Consider the following 19,207-nt stretch of genomic DNA (forward strand, 5'->3'; position numbering starts at 1 on the left):
AACTCTTCCCCAGGTGGAAGCTTTACACTGCCCCAGACAACACTTGTTTCCATACTTTTGTGGGGTTGTGAAGGATTTGCTGGTCTAGCAGAGGAGCCTCTCCATGCTGGGCCAGCTGCTGTGCATTGGAAGTGGAGTGCACTCTTGGAAAGCTGAAGGCCAGATGACGTTGCTGAGTGCCACATTACAAACACTGTCTGCCTGGCTGGGCTCCCTCCTGTCCTTGCACAGTCTGCAAGAGGCTGTAGCCTCCCAGACAGGGAGGTTCAATGCTCACCAGTTTGCAGTCAGGAATGAACCCAGCAAACACAGCAAGGACACCCAGTAAGAATTAGGGGGCTAGTGAATAGAGCCACTTGCAGACCACACATGCTGCTTGAATGACTAGTCTCTAACTAAAAGCAAGGCTCTTTGCCAGTGGCCAAATTCTCTGGTACACATTGTTTTGCCATGTTAAGGGATTAAAGTCACATGTTGTATTTGAAGCTCTCAGGATGAAAGGCTTATTGGCCTATGTGGGATGATGGTCGCTCACAGAGGGCTGGTAAGTTGCCAATCTCTTTTTGTTGCCTTGAATATCAATTTTTTTCTCATTAATTTTAAGCTGTGGGTTTACCTTTCAGAAGCTTGCTTGTTATGCCTTTTCAGATCTGTATTTCACTACAGTTTTGGCATGATTGCAAGTTCTTGTGTCCTTCCCTGGTTTGAGCAGTAGTAGGCACCTACACCAATATATTGGTCTATATTAAACTTGTAAATGTGTGCACTGAAAAGCACTACAAGTCCAGTCAGACACACTCACCCTCACCTAAATAACAAACATTTTCAATTTCAGAGTAGAACTGCGGCTCATCCTTTGGAAACTGAACATCAGTGAAAGTTCAGGGAGTTTTGCTGGCTCCTTGCTCACATCTCCCCTCCTGTGTCTGCTCATGCACAGGGTGGGATGCACTACAGTACAGCCAGGAGGGATTTTTACTTTCTCTGTCAAATCCCACTGAAGAGCTTCCTGTCCCCTATGTGCACTTCCCTCAGGCCAGGGCAGTGAAGAGGAAAAGCTGAAGAAACACTGAATCACAGTGAAGAGGCGTCTGGCTGGTCACATCATCAATGAAGATTTCTGAGCATCTGCACTGTCCCCTCCATGCAAGCTTCCCTGCAAGCTTTGGAGATAAGTTATATGTGCAACAGACAAAAACCTCTTCTGGGTCCAAAATGAGGCTTATGAGGAGCAGAAGGTGTGCACACTCTGAAGATGATAAAGAATCAAGAATTGGGTGAGACAGGAAATTTGAAGTGGTAAAGCATAAGTAAATCAGGCAGAGTTATGCAGAGCGTGTGCTGACCATCATAAGTTGTGTCAAAAAGCACAGGACAAAGCATGGGGGAAAAAATCACCTCACTTTGCAATAGGTTGTAAGGAATGTGCGTATGAAACCAAGTGACAGCAGGGTTACTGTCTTGAGTACAGTATCACAATAGAAAATGAATGGACCATGAAGTGCAAACAAAAGGTTTTCTTGTTTAGTGGAAATGGCCACAGGAACATGATCTGGCTTGCTGCTAGAAAGAGTGATACCATCATTCCTTTGGCAGTGAAACCAGCTGAAAGAGAAAGTAGAATATAGGAGTTAGGTCGGTCACCTTTTCTATGTGGAGTGGCAGTATGCTTCCTGAATGTGTTGATAGGACACAAAAAGGAGGAAAATACACGTGAAATATGTGTAATTATAACACAATAAGATGCATCCATCAGTGGGGTAGAAGCATACCTAGTTCTTGATCTCAGCAAAAAGGCAGAGACCGTATTTTCTGAGGAAGCCCTTTTTAAAGGTTGCAGAAAAATGGAAAGAGGAGAAAGAATAAGACAAACTTTCCCCAACTCAAGTCTGAAGGCAAGTTCCTTTTGCATTGCAGAAGAGGTGGGTTGACTTTTGATCACACAAATGTAAGTAAAACCCCCCGACACTCAAGGTGCAAAAAGGACACATTACCTTGCTTAAGTATAAGCCAAATGGAAGAAATTCAATGTGTAAAAGGATCATATTCCATTGCTTCTGAGTGGAGACCTTGCTGAAACCAAATATTTTTTTACATGTGATGCATCAGCAGGATTCTGAAACTCTTCTTAGGAGAAACACAGAACACATTTGTTCAGATTCAACACCTTGTATGAGCAGAAGAAACTATTTCCTTTGCCTACTGGTTGGGTTTTCCTTGGCACCTACGACAACTCACCAGGAAAAGCAACAGATTTGTGATGGTCTGGAGGTTACTAGAGTCTACCTAGATGACACTTGGTTTTGGGAAAAAAACCAGAGGCTCTTAGCAACTCTGGACTGAGCCACATCTGCTAGCTGAAAGTTAAACACCACCAGCATACCATGGAAACTGCAGATGTGTGAGAGCAGGTGACTGGGTGTGAGGCTCTGAGCACAGTAAGGCTGTGACCATCACAAACACAGCTCCTGAATAAGCAAAAAGATGTTACAGAGATCATGAATCATGCAGGGAAATGCAGGTTTTAATTGACTACCTGAAGGAGCAATTCAATATCATAAGGGCAGGGGACTGACAGGAAATTTGCCGTTGCCCTAGCAGTAATGGAGGAATTAGAGAGACCCTTCCTCTGAAGCTTTCTGATGGTAAGTACAAAATTAGGATGTCCCCACCGTCTTCAACATCAAGGGCACAATGAATGGTCTTTCTGGAGTCTAAAACCATTGCTGCTGCCTTGGGGAAGATCCACCTGGACACAAGGCAATGCAGAGGCTGACCACTGCTAATCACAGTCAGTGTTGTACACTTAGGATGCAATTAGGCCTTGATCTTCTCTCATGTCTAGCATGTACTAGCATGAGGAACCTCACCAACTCAAAATCATGTATATAAACACCTGAAGGGAGGGTATAAGAAGATGGAGGTGAAGCTGTTAATTAAGTGGTGTGGGCTTTCAAGCTGTGAATTATAATGATCCTGCACATGCAAATGTGCTGGGTGAGTGAACTGGTTTCTGAGGGCTTGTTCTTGTTCACTGTACTTCCCACATGAGACAAGGAGCCCTGTTGTGCTTGCTTTGCTTTTGTAGGTCTTGCCTGTGTGTGCTCACTTGCCTTCCAGCTAGTGCTGCCCTAAGGCAGATCCATTCTGTCCTGACTGATGGTCTCCAGCAGCTGAGGATCTTAGACCTGCCTGAAATATTGTAAAATTCTGAAAAAAATCAGGACTTAGCAGCGCTTACTATTGCTGCTTCATCTAAGATAAATGGGGCATCTCTTAGGAAAACACAGCAATATGTGCAGCAGAGACAATGATTCCTTTCCCTATTTGCAAGATGAAGAAGTCGATGGAAGAGCCTTTTTCCCTTCATACAGTAACTGCATGCAGGTAATTGAATTTGTTACTCATATGCAAGAGGCTAGGATCATCCAAGGTATAAACACCTACTGCTGCTTTTGGAAGCTCCCACTAAAAGAATTCTTATCAAGAAAGCTTTAAGGGCTACTTCATGTGGATAAAAGCATCAGGAAACATCACAGGGAACCATTAGGAAATAAAAAGGGAGTAAGAAATGATATGGAAAGCTGGACTTTTTATTGGATGCATTAGGATAAAAGAACAGATAATAGAGAAGGGAGAGCTGCTTGATGTCGGGTTCTTCAAAGCTGGATCTTCTAGATACCTTTTAACTAGATATGGACTTGGTGTTTTTTGTCTTACCTTTCACTGATGGATCTCATATAAGTGACTGTTCCTTGCAATAACTCTCAAGAATTGTGGATGTCTTTGTGTCATTATTCTTCTTACAAGGATCCTCTTAAATTCCTTTGTCTCCATTAGATACATGTTTAAGCTGTGGTACATAATTTCCAAGAGTATTAAAATTTTCCTTTCCTTTCCTTTCCTTTCCTTTCCTTCCCTTTCCTTTCCTTTCCTTCCCTTTCCTTTCCTTTCCTTCCCTTTCCTTTCCTTTCCTTCCCTTTCCTTTCCTTTCCTTCCCTTTCCTTTCCTTTCCTTCCCTTTCCTTTCCTTTCCTTCCCTTTCCTTTCCTTTCCTTCCCTTTCCTTTCCTTTCCTTCCCTTTCCTTTCCTTTCCTTCCCTTTCCTTTCCTTTCCTTCCCTTTCCTTTCCTTTCCTTCCCTTTCCTTTCCTTTCCTTCCCTTTCCTTTCCTTTCCTTCTTCCTGGGAATGGCCCAGGAAATTGTTTTAGGATACTTAATACATCCCTGTTTTTAATTTCAGTCATCAAACATTAGTTTACAGTATTTGCTCAAGACACCTAGTTCTACAAAGCAGAAGTGAAAAATAACTGTGATATACATGATTCAAAGAAGAGGGAAAAGATACAGGGCAGTAAGAACCAGTAAAGTTGTTTATATACTCAAGGTGATCATTAGCAACACTTGGTTAAAGTTTCATGACAAACTCATTCATAATGCTAAGTTTCTGGCAAACCTTCTTTACTCTGAGGAATATGAAAAGTCACTTTTCAGCTAGAAGCTGATATATAAACCAGCAGACATAAGTATTTTCATGGGTTTTTAAAGATAATATTTTATATGAAAATTTTGTAATTCTGGAAATGCCATTGCCAAATATTTTGATGTTTTCATCTGCAGTAGAGCAACAAAAAGCCATATTCTATGGTCTTACATTGGCAAAGCTGAGGCATTTCACAAAAAGACCAGCCTGACAATTGTTAACCAATTTTTCAGTAGCCAAAGCAGATGGCACAGATTACTGTACACAATAAAACATTCATATGGATATACCACAGCTGGACCCAAGTTAACTTTCTTTTCTTAAAAGGAATCTGCACTTTGAGCTGAACTGTGGGAAGGAATACTATAATTTTTCTGACCACCAAAAAGCACTTGATTTCTTGTTGTGTAATTCTAGTGAACTGAGACATTTTGATAGAAATAATTTCAAATACTCCAGATGTTAAAAATACTTCTATTCATTATGGTTGCAAATGAGTCTGCCAGGATACAATGACAGATTTCTTCCTAGAGAATTTGGGGTTGCTTTTCAAGTTTTACTGGGGAGTGTCTTCTCAGCGCCTGTGACCTGATGGTGGAAAACAGAGTGTGTGTCTTTTCATGGGAGGCTTGGATTGGTTATCTGCATTACTTGAAGATAGAGACACACCTGACTATTAAAAAAAATGCCCTAGGGTATATTACCGTGTCCTGCAGCCATAGGGAGGAGGAGAGAGGATCCAGCAGGCAGAAATTGTGCAGCAAGATTGATTTATTTAATTATTTTACAAACTCTTTTATAGACTTTTTTTCTTCACAGTCTAATTGGAAAAGGATCAGACACCCCTTGGGGGTGATTGGTTAAAATCCTAAAACATCCATTGTCAAAATATTTTCCTACTATACTATAAGCAAGACTTCTCAAGGCTGCAGGTGTTTGGTTGTTTACATAACTCTGCTACCTCTTCTGTGAGAGAGAAAAGTCTCTCACGGGCTTAGAAAATAGCAAGAAAATCCTTGCTAGCAGCATTTTTGTATCCACACCTGACCACTTGATTTGAAAGTCCCTAGCAAGGACCATCTATAACTTTAAAAAATAGATGGTGTATTTTCTTTAAAAGTAGTTGAAAAAGGATAAAGGCTCACTGCTGGAGAAAGAAACAGAATTTGAGACAGAAGCATTTGAAGGCTGTATGGATCTAGCTGGTCTGGAAAGGTTATGGGAGCATTTCCATTACATACTGATGAAAATTATATACTTTTTTTATTTTTGTTTTATTTATTTATGTGCGTGTTAAAAATCTTTCTCCCTCTTTTCAGAGCTGCTAGGATGACTAACAAGAATCTGCAAGATTTTTTTTTAATGAAATCTAGGTAGATTCAGAATAGTGGATAAATATTTCTAAGGGACTAATTCAAGTCATGATCTTCTACAGTGGTGAAGAAAACAGTGGTGTGCCAGTTTAGGGATAAAAATGTTTTTGGGCAGGTCAACAAATCTCTCTCTCTCTTATAATATTGCAGTAGTTTAGTAGGCAATAACTGACATACTGTAATTTCTCTCAGGCAATTGCTTCCTTCACGCTCAGTGAGATTCTTTAGATAAGCCTCAGAATTTTATTTTTTCAAAGTTGAAATATAATACAACACTTACAAAGTTATAGGTCATTTTTAAAGACGTTGCACTTCTGCAGAATTTTCTATTTTTACTCAGGATTGGTTTTAGAAGCTGACAGGAATTATTCAATATTATTTCAGACTATTTTGCAAGACTCAGACTATTTTCCACTACATCCTCTTGAGCACTTGAAGCTTTCCCTCTATGCCTACTTCTAGGTCAGAGGTGGACTGTGACCCCATTGGGCAATAATGAGGTGTGACTGGATCGCTATTTCCTGTCCTAGGCATTTTAAAATAAAGATTCAGCAACTGACTGAATTAAATAACATGTATAGGAGGACTACTATCTATTTTCAGCTTCTAATCAAGGGTTTTGACATTTCTAAAAATAATGTTTTCTATTGAAATTATTAATTGCCCCTGTGTGAGCAGTATAAAAATTTCTCCTGAAGATGCATTCAAACTTCAAACAGAATTTGCTCCAGCTACATTTATATTCTTGTGGTGTTTGTTTTCTACCAACCACATTTTGCTCCCAGCATAACTGATGGCAAGTGAAATAAGTTCACATGCTCAGCCATTTGCATCGGAAGTGATGGATTTTATAGGGGACGAGACATCAATAGGTCAGGTTTCCTCAAGCCATTAAACAGGGCCCAGGTACAGAGCCAATTAAATGAAACATATACCAATCTGACTACATTCATCTCAGCCAGGAACCAGATGCACAAGTGATTATGTGATGTCAGTCACTAAGGTGCTGACAAAAGTTACAATCAGCAATCCAATAATGTATCAAGCACATTTTATGTGGGATTGGAAACTGTTTATTAACAAGCAGGGGAGTAGCAGGGTCAAACATAGTAAGAGAAGGAATACATTTATACTCTGCTTCCAGCTAATAAATTTTATAGTAGCTTTAATATTTTTAGGTATGTTGCTGAAGGGAAGTGTTATGAGACCCAAAAAGAAAGATTTTAAAGGCTCTAAAATGCTATAATCCAATGTTTATTAGAACTTTGTTTGAGTGGGTTGCTTTCTCTGAAATATTCAGGCTCATAATTATGCCTCCTTGAAATGTGAATTAAACTCATCTATCTGATCCAGGAAGAGAAGTGTTTAATTAAAACTTGGAATGATTAATCAATAGAGCTCACATTCTAGAAATCATTTAGCAAAATATTTCACTATTGTTCAGAAACTGAACTTGAGTTCAGTACTCAAGAATTTCAATACTTGAACTGAAGATGAAAATTAAGAGATGTCTGTTACCTGTGATGTTGGATTAAAAACCTGAGCAACCTCCATCAGAAACTCAGGTTAAATTCATTGGAGGCATTATTCGTCCTTAGGTGCTACAGCTTACCCAGCTCCAGGAACTTACTGGCATATGAAGTGCCTGAGGGATCTTTTCCCCAGCCCCTTCCCAGCACTAAGACCCTCAGCAGCATGTGCTCCATTGTCACAGTGGCTACCGCAGAAGTCCAGTTAATCGGTCCTGATTCTTGTGCCTCCAGGGTTTTGCCTGGTTTCAGTGGACAGTCTGATGCTTCCAGTGACTCTGACCATCCACAATCACAAAAATTACTCGTTCCTTTGGGGCTTGGAAGAAAGTACCCTTGAAGTTTATACAGGTTAGAAAATGTCCTTGGATCAAATGTTACCTGGCAAGTATTAAGAGTTGTACATTATTATTTCAGCTCCAGTGATTAAAAGGATCTGATGCCATTAAGATTTGTACATAAAAATTTTCTTTTAGGAGTAGCTTTATCTGCACCTTAATGCCAAACATGCTGTTGCTTTTCTGTATTGTTAACTATGTTACAGATTCTTGACTTCTAGTTTCCTGTTCATTGTGTGTTCTGCTGTTGGGGTTCATAAATGGCAATGAATGATCTTAAATTCAAACTAAATATGATCTTCCATTTAAGGTCAAAATGAATTGAAGCTCTTCTGTTGATCTGTTTTGTAAATCTATTTTTGAGCAAGATCTATATTTGTGTCCTTTTAAGTAGTCCTTTGCAAGCTAGCTGGTAAGAGCATAACTTCTAAATTAGAAAAGTAACTGCCAATGTCTCTGGGGTTTGTTGGGTTCAGCCATATGTTTGATTTTTAAAGGCAGTGCACTCCTTTTCTTTCTATGGATGGCTGGACCTATGGATACAGTGCCTTTATTTTAAAATTACTCCCATGCACCCCTCAAGCTTTGGAAATACAGAGGCTTTAGGCTGAAGAATCAGGAATCTTTTATATACACCAGTTAGTTCTTGGAGCTGATAGGCTATAAATGTCCCCTTCTGAGATCTGTATCACTGGGAGATTGATGACCTGGGCTACAAGAAGGGCTCCTATAATTGTGCCATGATGCCATTCAAAAATGTTGCATCTGTGTACGGAAAAGAAGTAATGTAATTTTATTTGTCCTTACTTTTTTTTTTTTTTGAAGTTCTGGTCTTTCCAGAATGTTGGTGTGATCAGAGACATGTAGGTATAGTTTAGATAGCTATGCCTGCTCTTTGTGTTTTTGTGACATTTCAAATACCGAATGTGTGTTTGTGCATCTGTACATCCCATGTGTAGGTGCCAGTGGGCTGTGTCAGCGTGTGCTGCACACCATAGCTATACTGGAAGAATATGAAAGCTGCAGATGCAATCACTCTAAAGTTGGGAAGTGCTTGAGCAAAGTAGGCTTTGCTAATGGCTTTCACAGGTATTTGCTGACAGCAGAGGAATGCAGAGGTGGAGAACTCCTTGGATCCGTTTCAGCTCCAGTGGGAGCTGGCCCTATCCGTACATTCTCTCCTGACTCGATGCACTGACATTCCTCTCTGTGTCTCTCTACCATGCTAGTCCTTGCTTTGTTCCATGTCTCCTGATCCCTTGCTCCCTACTTTCGAGGTGTGTGTGCCAGGCTTGGTGCCTGCCATGGCCCTGGCTCCCCCTCCTCCAGGCACTGCTACTGCTCAGTCCCTCTGCCCTCAGAGGGACCACTCCACCTCTGCTTACCCTTCCTGGCTGGCTCTGGAGGGGCATCCAGCTCCATGCTGATCTGGAGGGATGCAGCAGGTTTAGCAAGGACATAAGTTTTCTGCTGTTTTGCCACTGATTACTAACTCCTGAGTAAACATGATCAGCAACTACTTAAAATCTCAGAATACAGTGAGACAAAAAGTCTCAGCAAATCTTCAGAAATTTTTACAGCACATTCTTAAGGCACATCCTGAAATAGAGGACAGACCTGACATGCTTAAGTCTTCTCTAAAGTTAGGTGGACAATAGCTTCTCATGGAAAATATTTTCAAAACTTTTTAATGCTCTTGTATGGGCTCTTTTCAATGACTTTATTTGCAGGGTGGTCAAACTGTTGTGCATGAGCTTTATGAATAAACAGAAATATGGATGTGGACCTGGCGCAGAGAATTTCAGCTTAACTGGTTCTAGTTTATTGAGGTCATTATAATGGGGTCTTATAGAAGGAATTAGTAGATGCCCTTAATAATAGGATTTCTCTCTGACAAAAACTACCAAAACATGTTTTTTCTATCTTGAGAAATTCCTTGGTGGTTTATGTGTCTTCAGGTGGGTGAAGATCACTATAATCAATTACAAACAGAAGTGCCCTGGAATTAAAATAGTCCAATATATTTTGCATTCTTCTTGAATGAATACTTACAATCAAACTTACGTTAGATATGATACATATTTAGGATTTGAATAACAAAAATTTCCTACCTTGATACCTGGCTGGGTGTAAAGCCTTTTCAGGGTCTTGAAGCTAAAATAAACCATCAGAAGGCAACATTTTAAACAACAACCTAGTAAAGAATACATCATCCACATACTAAAACACCCAGCAACAGGAAAAAGGATACTTCACTGGTAACAAAAAGGAAAAAAAATTAGCAGTGCATTGATATGAAGAGGCTAAGCATAACATCCAGATTATGATCTGCTGCTATATATTGATCTCCAGTTGTCTCAAGCCCAACATTCCTGACATTTCCAATTGCAACCGTTATTCCAATGTGAGCTTTGGTAGTAATATTTTTCTAATCTTTATTTGGTTAGGCATATTAGTAGATTATCCTGTGGATTTGTCCAGATTTATGGTGGCAACATTTTATGTGGGTTTTTTTGACAGAGTGAATAGCACGAGCAGGCACCAGAAATAAACCAGTTTACACATCTTAATAGGCATGGAGCAAAAAGCTTGGTTCATCAGCCTGCACAGACTTCCTTAATCTCTTACCATTCACCGACTCTGACAGCTCGTGTATTTACTAGGTGACTCATAGTGCTGCAGTTCTCATAGCTTTCAGGGAGTGGAGCTCTTCAGGTTTTATCTGGCTTTAAAAGTTATTGCTTGCCAAATTCAGGCTGGCCTCTTCTTACCCTTTGTGAGAAGCAAATGCTATGAGAAGTTACCTCCTTCTGTGTGTCCTGCAAACTCCAAGCACACATCTGTCTCAGCAGAAGCTCCCGTGGTAAGCAAAGGGTCTCTCTACAGATGGGCCTGGTAGAAATGTGGGGAGCAGGAAACTGGCTCCTGTTCAGCCACTGGATGATGAGAACAGAGGGGCTGCAGTGGGGCAGTGTGAATTACAGCTTTCCAAAAATGTCAGGGAAGAGGTTGCTTTTTGATTTGTCCCGCCATGATTTAATAGCATGTCCCATACTAGTTAAATCACCAAAAGGACTGCAACAACTTTCTGCTTCTTGGCAAAACCATAAATTCTAGTGTGCAGCCTCAATCCTTTTCCTGTTCCCTGAAATAAATATTCTGGTTGTGAAGACAAAGCAAAATCCAGTCTAGAGGCTGTGCTAGCATAGAAATTAAAAAGGCTCTCAGTCTCTCAAATGCTCTGACTCCTGCTAGCTTGCCGACAGCTGATGAGCAAGTTTTGCCCTGGCAGGTTTTCTGTGGCTGGAATTTCCATCCCCACATGCCCATTATACTCCCTGGGGAGCAAGTGGAGTCGTGCATTTTTACTGGGAAATTCTGTACATGAGGTTGAGGACCCAAGCCTCCCACAAAGTCTGCCAATAATACCTGGGGCAGATTTGGTTTTCTTGGATTGTCTCTTGAACTGGCAGTGAAGACACAGAGAGAGACAAAAGAGAGATGGAAAGGATGAGGGTCCAAGTCCTTGTCTGTAGGATATTTACTTAGGGACATTTGTAAATGTATTTCTTGATGCTTTTTTTGCAGACGTATGAGACCCAGTGTATCCAATCAGAGTGCTGTACAAAGATCCAGGAAGCCTCCATCTGCTCCCCAAATTGCTCATAACTGAAGAGACAGACTGCCCTCTCACAAATCCAAAGCAAGTTGAAGAGAAACTGGAACAGAAGCTGGAAACTGGAGGAATACCTGAGTGCTGAACAGGCAGCTGGGAGAAGTAACACTCACATTCATCCTTGCATTTGCTGAACCCAAGCACTGGTAAAATAAGTTTCAGGCACTGTAAATTGGTGCAAGAGGAGATGAAGAAAGCATTCAAGGAGGCAAGGAAGAATTGTCCTCCTCACCTTTGATGTCAAATATTATTCTGGCATCTCACAGTCACACATGAAGAACAAAGGTGAAAGTATCACAGCCAAGAATCTTTCAAGAAGCAGAGTTTGACTTTTATCTAGTTTATCAGCTTACCTTGCATTTATTAACAGAATATTATGGTTTAGGAAACATATGAGCAGGGGCATGGATAGTCTCCAATCCTAGAAGAAGATCTGTGCTGATCAGTCAAGGATCCTTGACAACCTTCCACAGGCAGTGCTGCTAGCTGGTGTTTTTGCATTTCTTTCATTGCTATAGCCACAACTACACATTTATTGATGTAACTTTCATGACATTGAAAGAGACTGTTTCATATTTTCTGTTCCTGGATTAAACTGGTTACTGCTGAATTTGAATGACTCCAATTGTTTTCACTTTGGTTTGTGGCATACGTTCAGCAATAATTAATATCTCTGTAACTTAGGTTTCCTCCAGATGCCTGCTGTTAAATTAATGAGTCTCCCATCTGGAAAAGCCTGTTGCAACCAGTGCAGTGGCCATTTTCTCTCACACTGGGACACTGTGGAAGCCCTCCTTCCTTGCTTTACTGTATAGTAACAAGTATGCCTGTAGGCATTTCCTTTCCTGTTCTGTTAGTATTTGTTAGCAGTGATTATTAACCTGTAAATAGGTAAGGAATGCGAATGCTTATCAAAGAGCTCTGTGGTAACCAAGCTTGAAGATAGTTGACAGCTTTCCACACTAATTTTTTCCACACTAGTTTTTTCCACACTAAATTGTAACCTGTGGAGGTAATTAATGCAGACAGAAAAAGCTGCTCTGCAAAGTGTGGTATAGAGGTGGATCTGCAGAGAGGGAGAGGAAGGACAGGTCAGGACTCCTATGCAAACCTTCCTCCCAGCTACCTACTGACTCCCCTCCACTTCTGTCTTTGAGGAGATAATCTCTAAACAAATCAGGCAAAATCTTACTTCTCATTCTATATGAAAAACGCTCCTAAGTTTTTGTTATTCTCCAGGTAACTTAGAAGCTATACTTGCAAATGACCTATCTATGAATAAATTCTGCTGTCTGCAAGAACAAGTTGGAATAAAGAAAATAAAATCCTATCCTGTCGGAATTGTTATCAAAATTTTGTTTTAATAGCAATTTTGCAGACAATTCCAGTGATAGAAGAAAAGCAAAGAGTTCTGTTAAGGAAATTTAGGAAATTCCTTCATCATGCCTCTCTGAAGATGATACTGTTATAAAAGATGACTTGGCAAGTTGTTTCTTTTCATTTTTGTTTTCCTTTTTATTTTTTAATAGCCATTTTAGCTTTAAAACAGAGTAAGATTTGGAGAATGGTCTCTTTTTGCAACCACTCTGAGGAACACTGGACATCTAGAAGAAACTGAACTTTTAGGACAGGCATCCTGACTCTTAGAAAGAAACAGAAGATATCCTCCTGACTTAACAACACTTAAGTTTATTCTCCCTAATGTATTTACCTCTTAGAGAGAGAACTCACTTGAACAAAATATTTTATTTCTTATGATCTTAAGCCCTCAAAGTTTATTCCAGAGTCTTGTTACTTTCCCTGTCATATTGGAAAAACTGTTCTCTCTGCTGAAGGCTATCTTTCCTGAAATCGTCAACCCTGGAATGAATCTGGCATCTGATAAGGCACAGAAACCCTCCTGTCAGCTTTAAGACAAAGCAGATGGGACTCCTTACAATCAAGCAAAGGAGAACCCACTCTGTAGCATGTGTTCATTGAATTTGTCATCTCCAGGTCTGCATGGTCCGGTTGACAGGGAAAGAATTTTCTTGGTGGTGGCTCCAAATTTTCTCAGTTGTTTCCCTGCAAAACATAAGAAAGCACAAGCTTGACCACTTTTAAAGAGGGTGTTGCAAAATGTCGCTCTTTTGTATAAACTTTTACAACTGACTGATTTTATGTCCTAGCTGAGGGGCAGCAAAAAAGTGTAGATTTTCCCCTTCTTACTGGGACACCGAATGTTTCATTCTGTGGATAGCTCTGACACAATGGAGATGAGCATCAGATAAATAAAACCAAGGACATAACACTGGGCTGAAAATAGAAGAGTAATTTAGCAAAGTGTGTTATTAGAGTTGCCATTTTTGTAGCTGACCTCTCTGGAGAAAAACAATTGTCTTTATATCTGTGCAAGCTTAAAGATAAATACCCTTTTTTAATTAATTAAGTTTAATTAAATCCAAGACCTTTGTCAGGGTATGAGAGTAAAATGAGAATAAATCCTACTGTTAATAATGAAGGATGGTCCTAAACCTGTTGCAACTATAATGCTCACACTAATGAATACAATAATGCCCTATGATGTCAAGCTTGGGATGGGAGTTGAAGGAAAGGGGATGTTAAAAATGAGCAAGAAAAGGACTCCAGTTAAAGATTTTCAGTATCTGTAAAGATAAATATGAGGTGTAAGAACTTTGGTTTTACTGTCAATTGTTTTGGGGAAAGATGGGGTTATTTTTTGGTTTTAATCATATCTAGTTTTTTTTAAAATTTTCTATAACACATTGGCTGGAAGATGGACTTGTATGTAGAGAAGCATACTGTGAACTACAGCCCATATTTATAGATTAGAAGAGCAATTTCTCTGATGCCCTGTGCTGCTGCAGCAGGATTATTATACCTGTATCAGCTGGTATTACGCACTGATGAGTAACAGCTCTTTGGTGTATTAACCTTAACTCCAGGACATTCATGAAAACAATTTTGGATTGTCAAATCCTACCAGAGGCATTACTACTATAATCTATATTATATCTGGTATTCAATATTTTATTAGAATGGAGAATGGTATATTTTTATCACTCTAAAATGAATAATTTTTGCAATTCAATGTTTGAACCATTAAACAATGTTTCTATAAACAGAGATATATGTATCCAATAAAGATCATCAAACATGGACACTCAAATATTTCAGTTTGGGGCATAAAAGGTTTAAAAGCAATAAAGCTGAAATCTATGCTCTTTTCCTTTCTCCTCAAGGGATTTTAAAGTTGTTTTTCCTTCCTGACTGCAAGTCAAGTATTTGAGGATGAAAAGGTAATGTTTGGTCTTTGCCAAGGACAAAAAGCAGGAGAGTAGTCCTAGTTTTTTCTCTTTTGAAGGAGCTGTCTATTTAGAAAGAGCAATAAAAGCATCTCTTTTTTACAGCATAGACTTAAGAAAGTTTTGAAAAGCTACTTAAAACTATTTTTTAAGACTAGCACTTGTGGTCTCCATCACAGACATCCCAAGTTGCATCAGGCCATGTTATGTCTTGATTTGAGAAGAAGCACTGACAACTTCTTGCACTGTCCTGTAGCCATCAAAGTGTCATTTCTGTGTAAACACAACAGCGCTCGTGACACATATGAGGCGCCTTGGGCTGAGAGGTGCTGTAGCCATGTCCTGTAACGTACAGCAAAACAACTCAGCGTATGGAAACAGCTGTGCCCTCTGGGCAGCTCTCAAGGAATCATGTCTGCTTTCTAGTAATTAATAACAATGGGCCTTAACTAAGATGGCACTTGGTTTTTTGTTTGTTTGTTTTTTAAAAGTAACTGTAGCTAGAGAAATGACATTTCTTAAGGAAATGCCACATTTTACACAGAGCAACATCACACAAAGTTCTGGACTTCAACTGAGGCATTATTTTCTTTCTGAAATATTTTGCCTCTGAAAGACAGTGCTGCTGGAGTGCTGGTGCCAGTCATACAGTTTACTGGCTATATTTTATTTATACAATTCCTTTTTCTTTATTCACAGAAGCAGCCAAGTTTCAAACCCATGGAGTACGTGGGACCATTTGAATCAGCTTTTAGTTTCCTAATCACTTTACTCATCAAAACTTAGGAAAAAGAAAAGCCGTACAAACATGAGGAGGCTTTTTGGTTACAAGGTTGGGTTAGGCTAGTAGGAAATGGAATATTATTTACCCATCTGAAAGCTTCCAGGCTGGCAAAATTAGCTCTGAAATACTGACGAATACTGGGAATGCATTTCTGCATTGAAATCCACAGGAACTGTAGATGCTTCACAGTGTCACAGGACTTGGATTGAAATTACATTATAAAAAGCAGAAGGGAAAAAGTGAGTCTTTTCCACATCTACAGCTGCTGTAATACTGTGGTGGAAAGAGCTAGACATACAGAGGAAGACTGCTGAAAGACCACATGTTAAAGCCCCTTTTAAATTCATGCCATAATAGCTTCTGCCAAGACTCTCCTGGAAAGCAGCACAAGTTCCCTGTGGTGACCCCAAATAAGATGCAAGATGCAAAAATATCTGCTTGATAATAACATCAGGGAAACATGCATAAAACTCATATATGTTGTTTCTTTTATAGAAATGTTACAAGCTCTTTGATATTCACTGGAAGTTAATCTGTCATTCAGGACTCTCATTTTCATTCAGGGGAAAGCGAAAAAATTAGAGAAATTCACAAATAAAAATATTGTACTGTGTGTTAGGGAGAGCTGCAAGTGACGATGCATTCAAAAGGCTACCCAAAGTGGTGGTGAAGACCTTAAAAGTGAATGTGCCACAAACCCCTGTGAAGGTCAAATTCTGCTCATTATACTGATTCACAGCTACAAAGTTGAGAAGCATAAACAATTAAATTCAGGCATACCTACTTGACAATGATCTGCTTTCCAGAGGTCCAGGTGACCCAGTTTAGCCAATAATACAAGTTTGCTGTGGTCAAGTATTTGTCCCTGTGTGCGGCATCTGTGTCATATTTGCTTGCTAATGCGGTGCCGGTGCCAGTTCCAGCAATCTCTCCTCTGTCTATCCACAGATAATCCTTTAAAATGATCATACAATGGAATGCCCAAGGCTTCCTTGGGGTGGTTTTCCAAAGGCTTAACAGATTTCATGGCATTTTGCATTGAAGCTACTACTACTTATCTGTGGAAAACAGAAAAATGCTGGGATGAACATTAGACTTACAGCATCTAAAAACTGGTAGAGTGATCTAGGAAATAAACAGTTATTTTATATGTTAAGTATACACGCCAAAGTTGTGTACCATATGGCATCGAAGATTTGGAATCCTAAATCACCTCCACCTGAAGGATGAAACTTCTGATATTTGTATTTGGAAACCCCCAGTGAGATTAATAACTTGTGGATCTCATGCCCATTAGCAGAGATAGCTTCATTATTTCATTCCTCAGGCTGTGTATTTCACTGTTTGGCTGAACACCTTAACAGCCCAGATCACGTCCTTTCCATTTGCATATTTTTTTCCTAGCAGAGAAAGCATTAAAACCTGAACTCTGGGAAGAGTCTTGCTGCCTGGCTATGAGTGGAAATGTGGAAGACAAGGTACTCATTGATGTTGTGCTGCTCCTGGGATCCTCATTGGGGCGTTTGGGACAGTGCCCTACAGTACAGCATCACATGATTCCCTTGCCTGGGCTGTGCCTCTTCGTCTGTCTGATTTCCCCTCACAGAAAAGCAAAAGGTTTCTCTAGCTATTTTGCTATAAATGGCAGTTGAAAACTTATTTGATTATTTTATTTAGCAATACACATTTCCAGTTACACACAGCGTGCTGGAACCTTGCAGACACCGTGAGTAAGGGTTTTGTTGGTTTGTTATCCCACTCTGACTTTCTGTTGCTATATATCACTGCAGAAGCCCCCTTTCAGAGACTTATTCTGTCTTAATATGTATTGAAATCAAATGCTGTCAGTGTAAAATTTCCCTCTGGAACCAAAATCCAAATTCATGCTGGTAACAGTGGAGGGAATTCCAGTGAGGTCAGTGGTCCTATATGTATTTGTGTGTGAGTTCAAAACTAAGCTGGCCCATTAACATCAAAAGCATCATAATTATAATTTCTACAGAGCTGCTTTTCACCCAGATATTTTTTGGGATAGTTTACATATTTTCTTATAGTCTAGATGTAATTGTACATGTTGCTGTGGTTTTGCTGTATAATCTTGGGCAAACCCACACAGATTCCTCAGTCTTTGTTTCCTTCTTTTATTTCTTTACTGAACAGGGTGGTGAAGAGAGCAATTGCTTTACAAATTGTGAATCCCTCTATTGGTGAAGGTCATGCAAATTCTTTAAATAAGTTATAACTTTTATAACAGCAGTGTGTAATTTACACTAATTGTGTATATTGCTAACCTATTCAGTGCAGATGCATACAGAAACACAACTAAATCCCATAGCATTCTGCCAAGGAACACAGCCATCCTTTCAGATGAATGGAAATGTTATCAGTGTGAAACAATTACATTAATCCAATATATTTTACCTGCTTATTTCAAAGATTAAGCAGAAATGGTAGCATGAGGTTCAATTGCTCAGGAGCTTCAGGTGACTTTAGATCCAAGGTTGAAAATGGATTTAAACTTTGCTACTCTCCCTGCCTTAACAACTAGTCAAAGGGAAATGCCAGATCCACTTCCACCTCTCCCCCCATACAACATACAGTTGTACACCTCAATACCAGGCAGGAAACTTGCAAGCATTTTTTAATTGTTTATGTGAGGAAATCTTGTCCAACTTATTTTTTTTTCCTTTATGCATTTTGCTTTTGGAGTTCCTTAGTGTTTACATTGTTATCCTGAGCATGATATTCCAGAAGAATGATATCATTATTTATAATTTGCCCTCAGAAATCTGTTTAATATAATTGTGACTTTTTCAGTTTAAGGTAAACATTAGCATTTGATGAAAGCTCAGTCCTTTACCTCCTCCCTTGGTAGCTGCTCGTTAAGGTCTGCTATGGAGCAGCAGTCAAATTAAGAAAGTGGTGTTATTTCAACAAAGCCAGAGACCTTCTTTTGCTTGTAAATATTAGTACATCCTGCAAGCACTGGTGAGTGCTGCCAGCCATCCTGTCACTTAAACAGAGTCAAGACTGATGGAGGCCAAGTTTCTGTCAAGATCTGAAACTCAATGCATTAGCTCAGGAGCTCAGTGTAGACATGCATACATTTTTATTTTCACATCTACTCTTTTTATGTCAACAAACTTTATGGGTGCTGGTTTCTGTCACATTCCAAAATAATTAACCCTGAAAGAAACATTTTATTTAATGTTTTAAGAAGTCAGGATTTGGTAACAGAGTAAAAAAAGCCAGATCACGAGCTGACATCATGTAAAACAGCCAGGTGTCAGGACATTTAATAGATGGGTGGCCCAGAAAGCCACAGAAAATGTATATATGTAACACCTAAATTAGGGCTATCGTGAAGATTCAGATGTGTTACAGACTCTCTTCCTTCACACAGAACAGGTAGGATGAAAAACTGAAAAACCACGAATCAACAATAAGCAAGTGGTGATTCACAAATGTGTCACTGTGTACATACTGTTGCTAGTGTAAGCAATGGTTCATAAATATGCTAGCAGGAGTTGGTACGTTTGGTTAACTTTCTGTGATCAAAATAAACATGTTTATTATGTTGGAAATAGCAAAAAAGAATCTTATAAATCTGGACTAATTCCCTCTTTGAGGACTCCACTGGTTTGATATATGTTCAGCTCACACAATAATTTTTCTCATGATCTTCTCCTCTCTTCTCAATCCTCACTGTCCCCCTAACATT

General features: G+C 39.5%; 1 long non-coding RNA gene across 1 annotated transcript in view; it reads left to right on the forward strand.

The window, feature by feature from the left end:
- LOC108445951 overlaps nucleotides 1-12,693 on the forward strand; it is a 33,617-nt gene extending 20,924 nt beyond the window's left edge. The window contains exon 4 of the long non-coding RNA XR_001861046.1: nucleotides 11,310-12,693. This is a non-coding gene — a long non-coding RNA (uncharacterized LOC108445951). The remainder of the gene's footprint in view (nucleotides 1-11,309) is intronic.
- Nucleotides 12,694-19,207: the final 6,514 nt, after the last annotated feature.

The sequence above is a fragment of the Corvus brachyrhynchos genome, unplaced genomic scaffold (assembly GCF_000691975.1).
Source record: "Corvus brachyrhynchos isolate BGI_N302 unplaced genomic scaffold, ASM69197v1 scaffold84, whole genome shotgun sequence".
Taxonomy (NCBI): Eukaryota; Metazoa; Chordata; class Aves; order Passeriformes; family Corvidae; genus Corvus; species Corvus brachyrhynchos.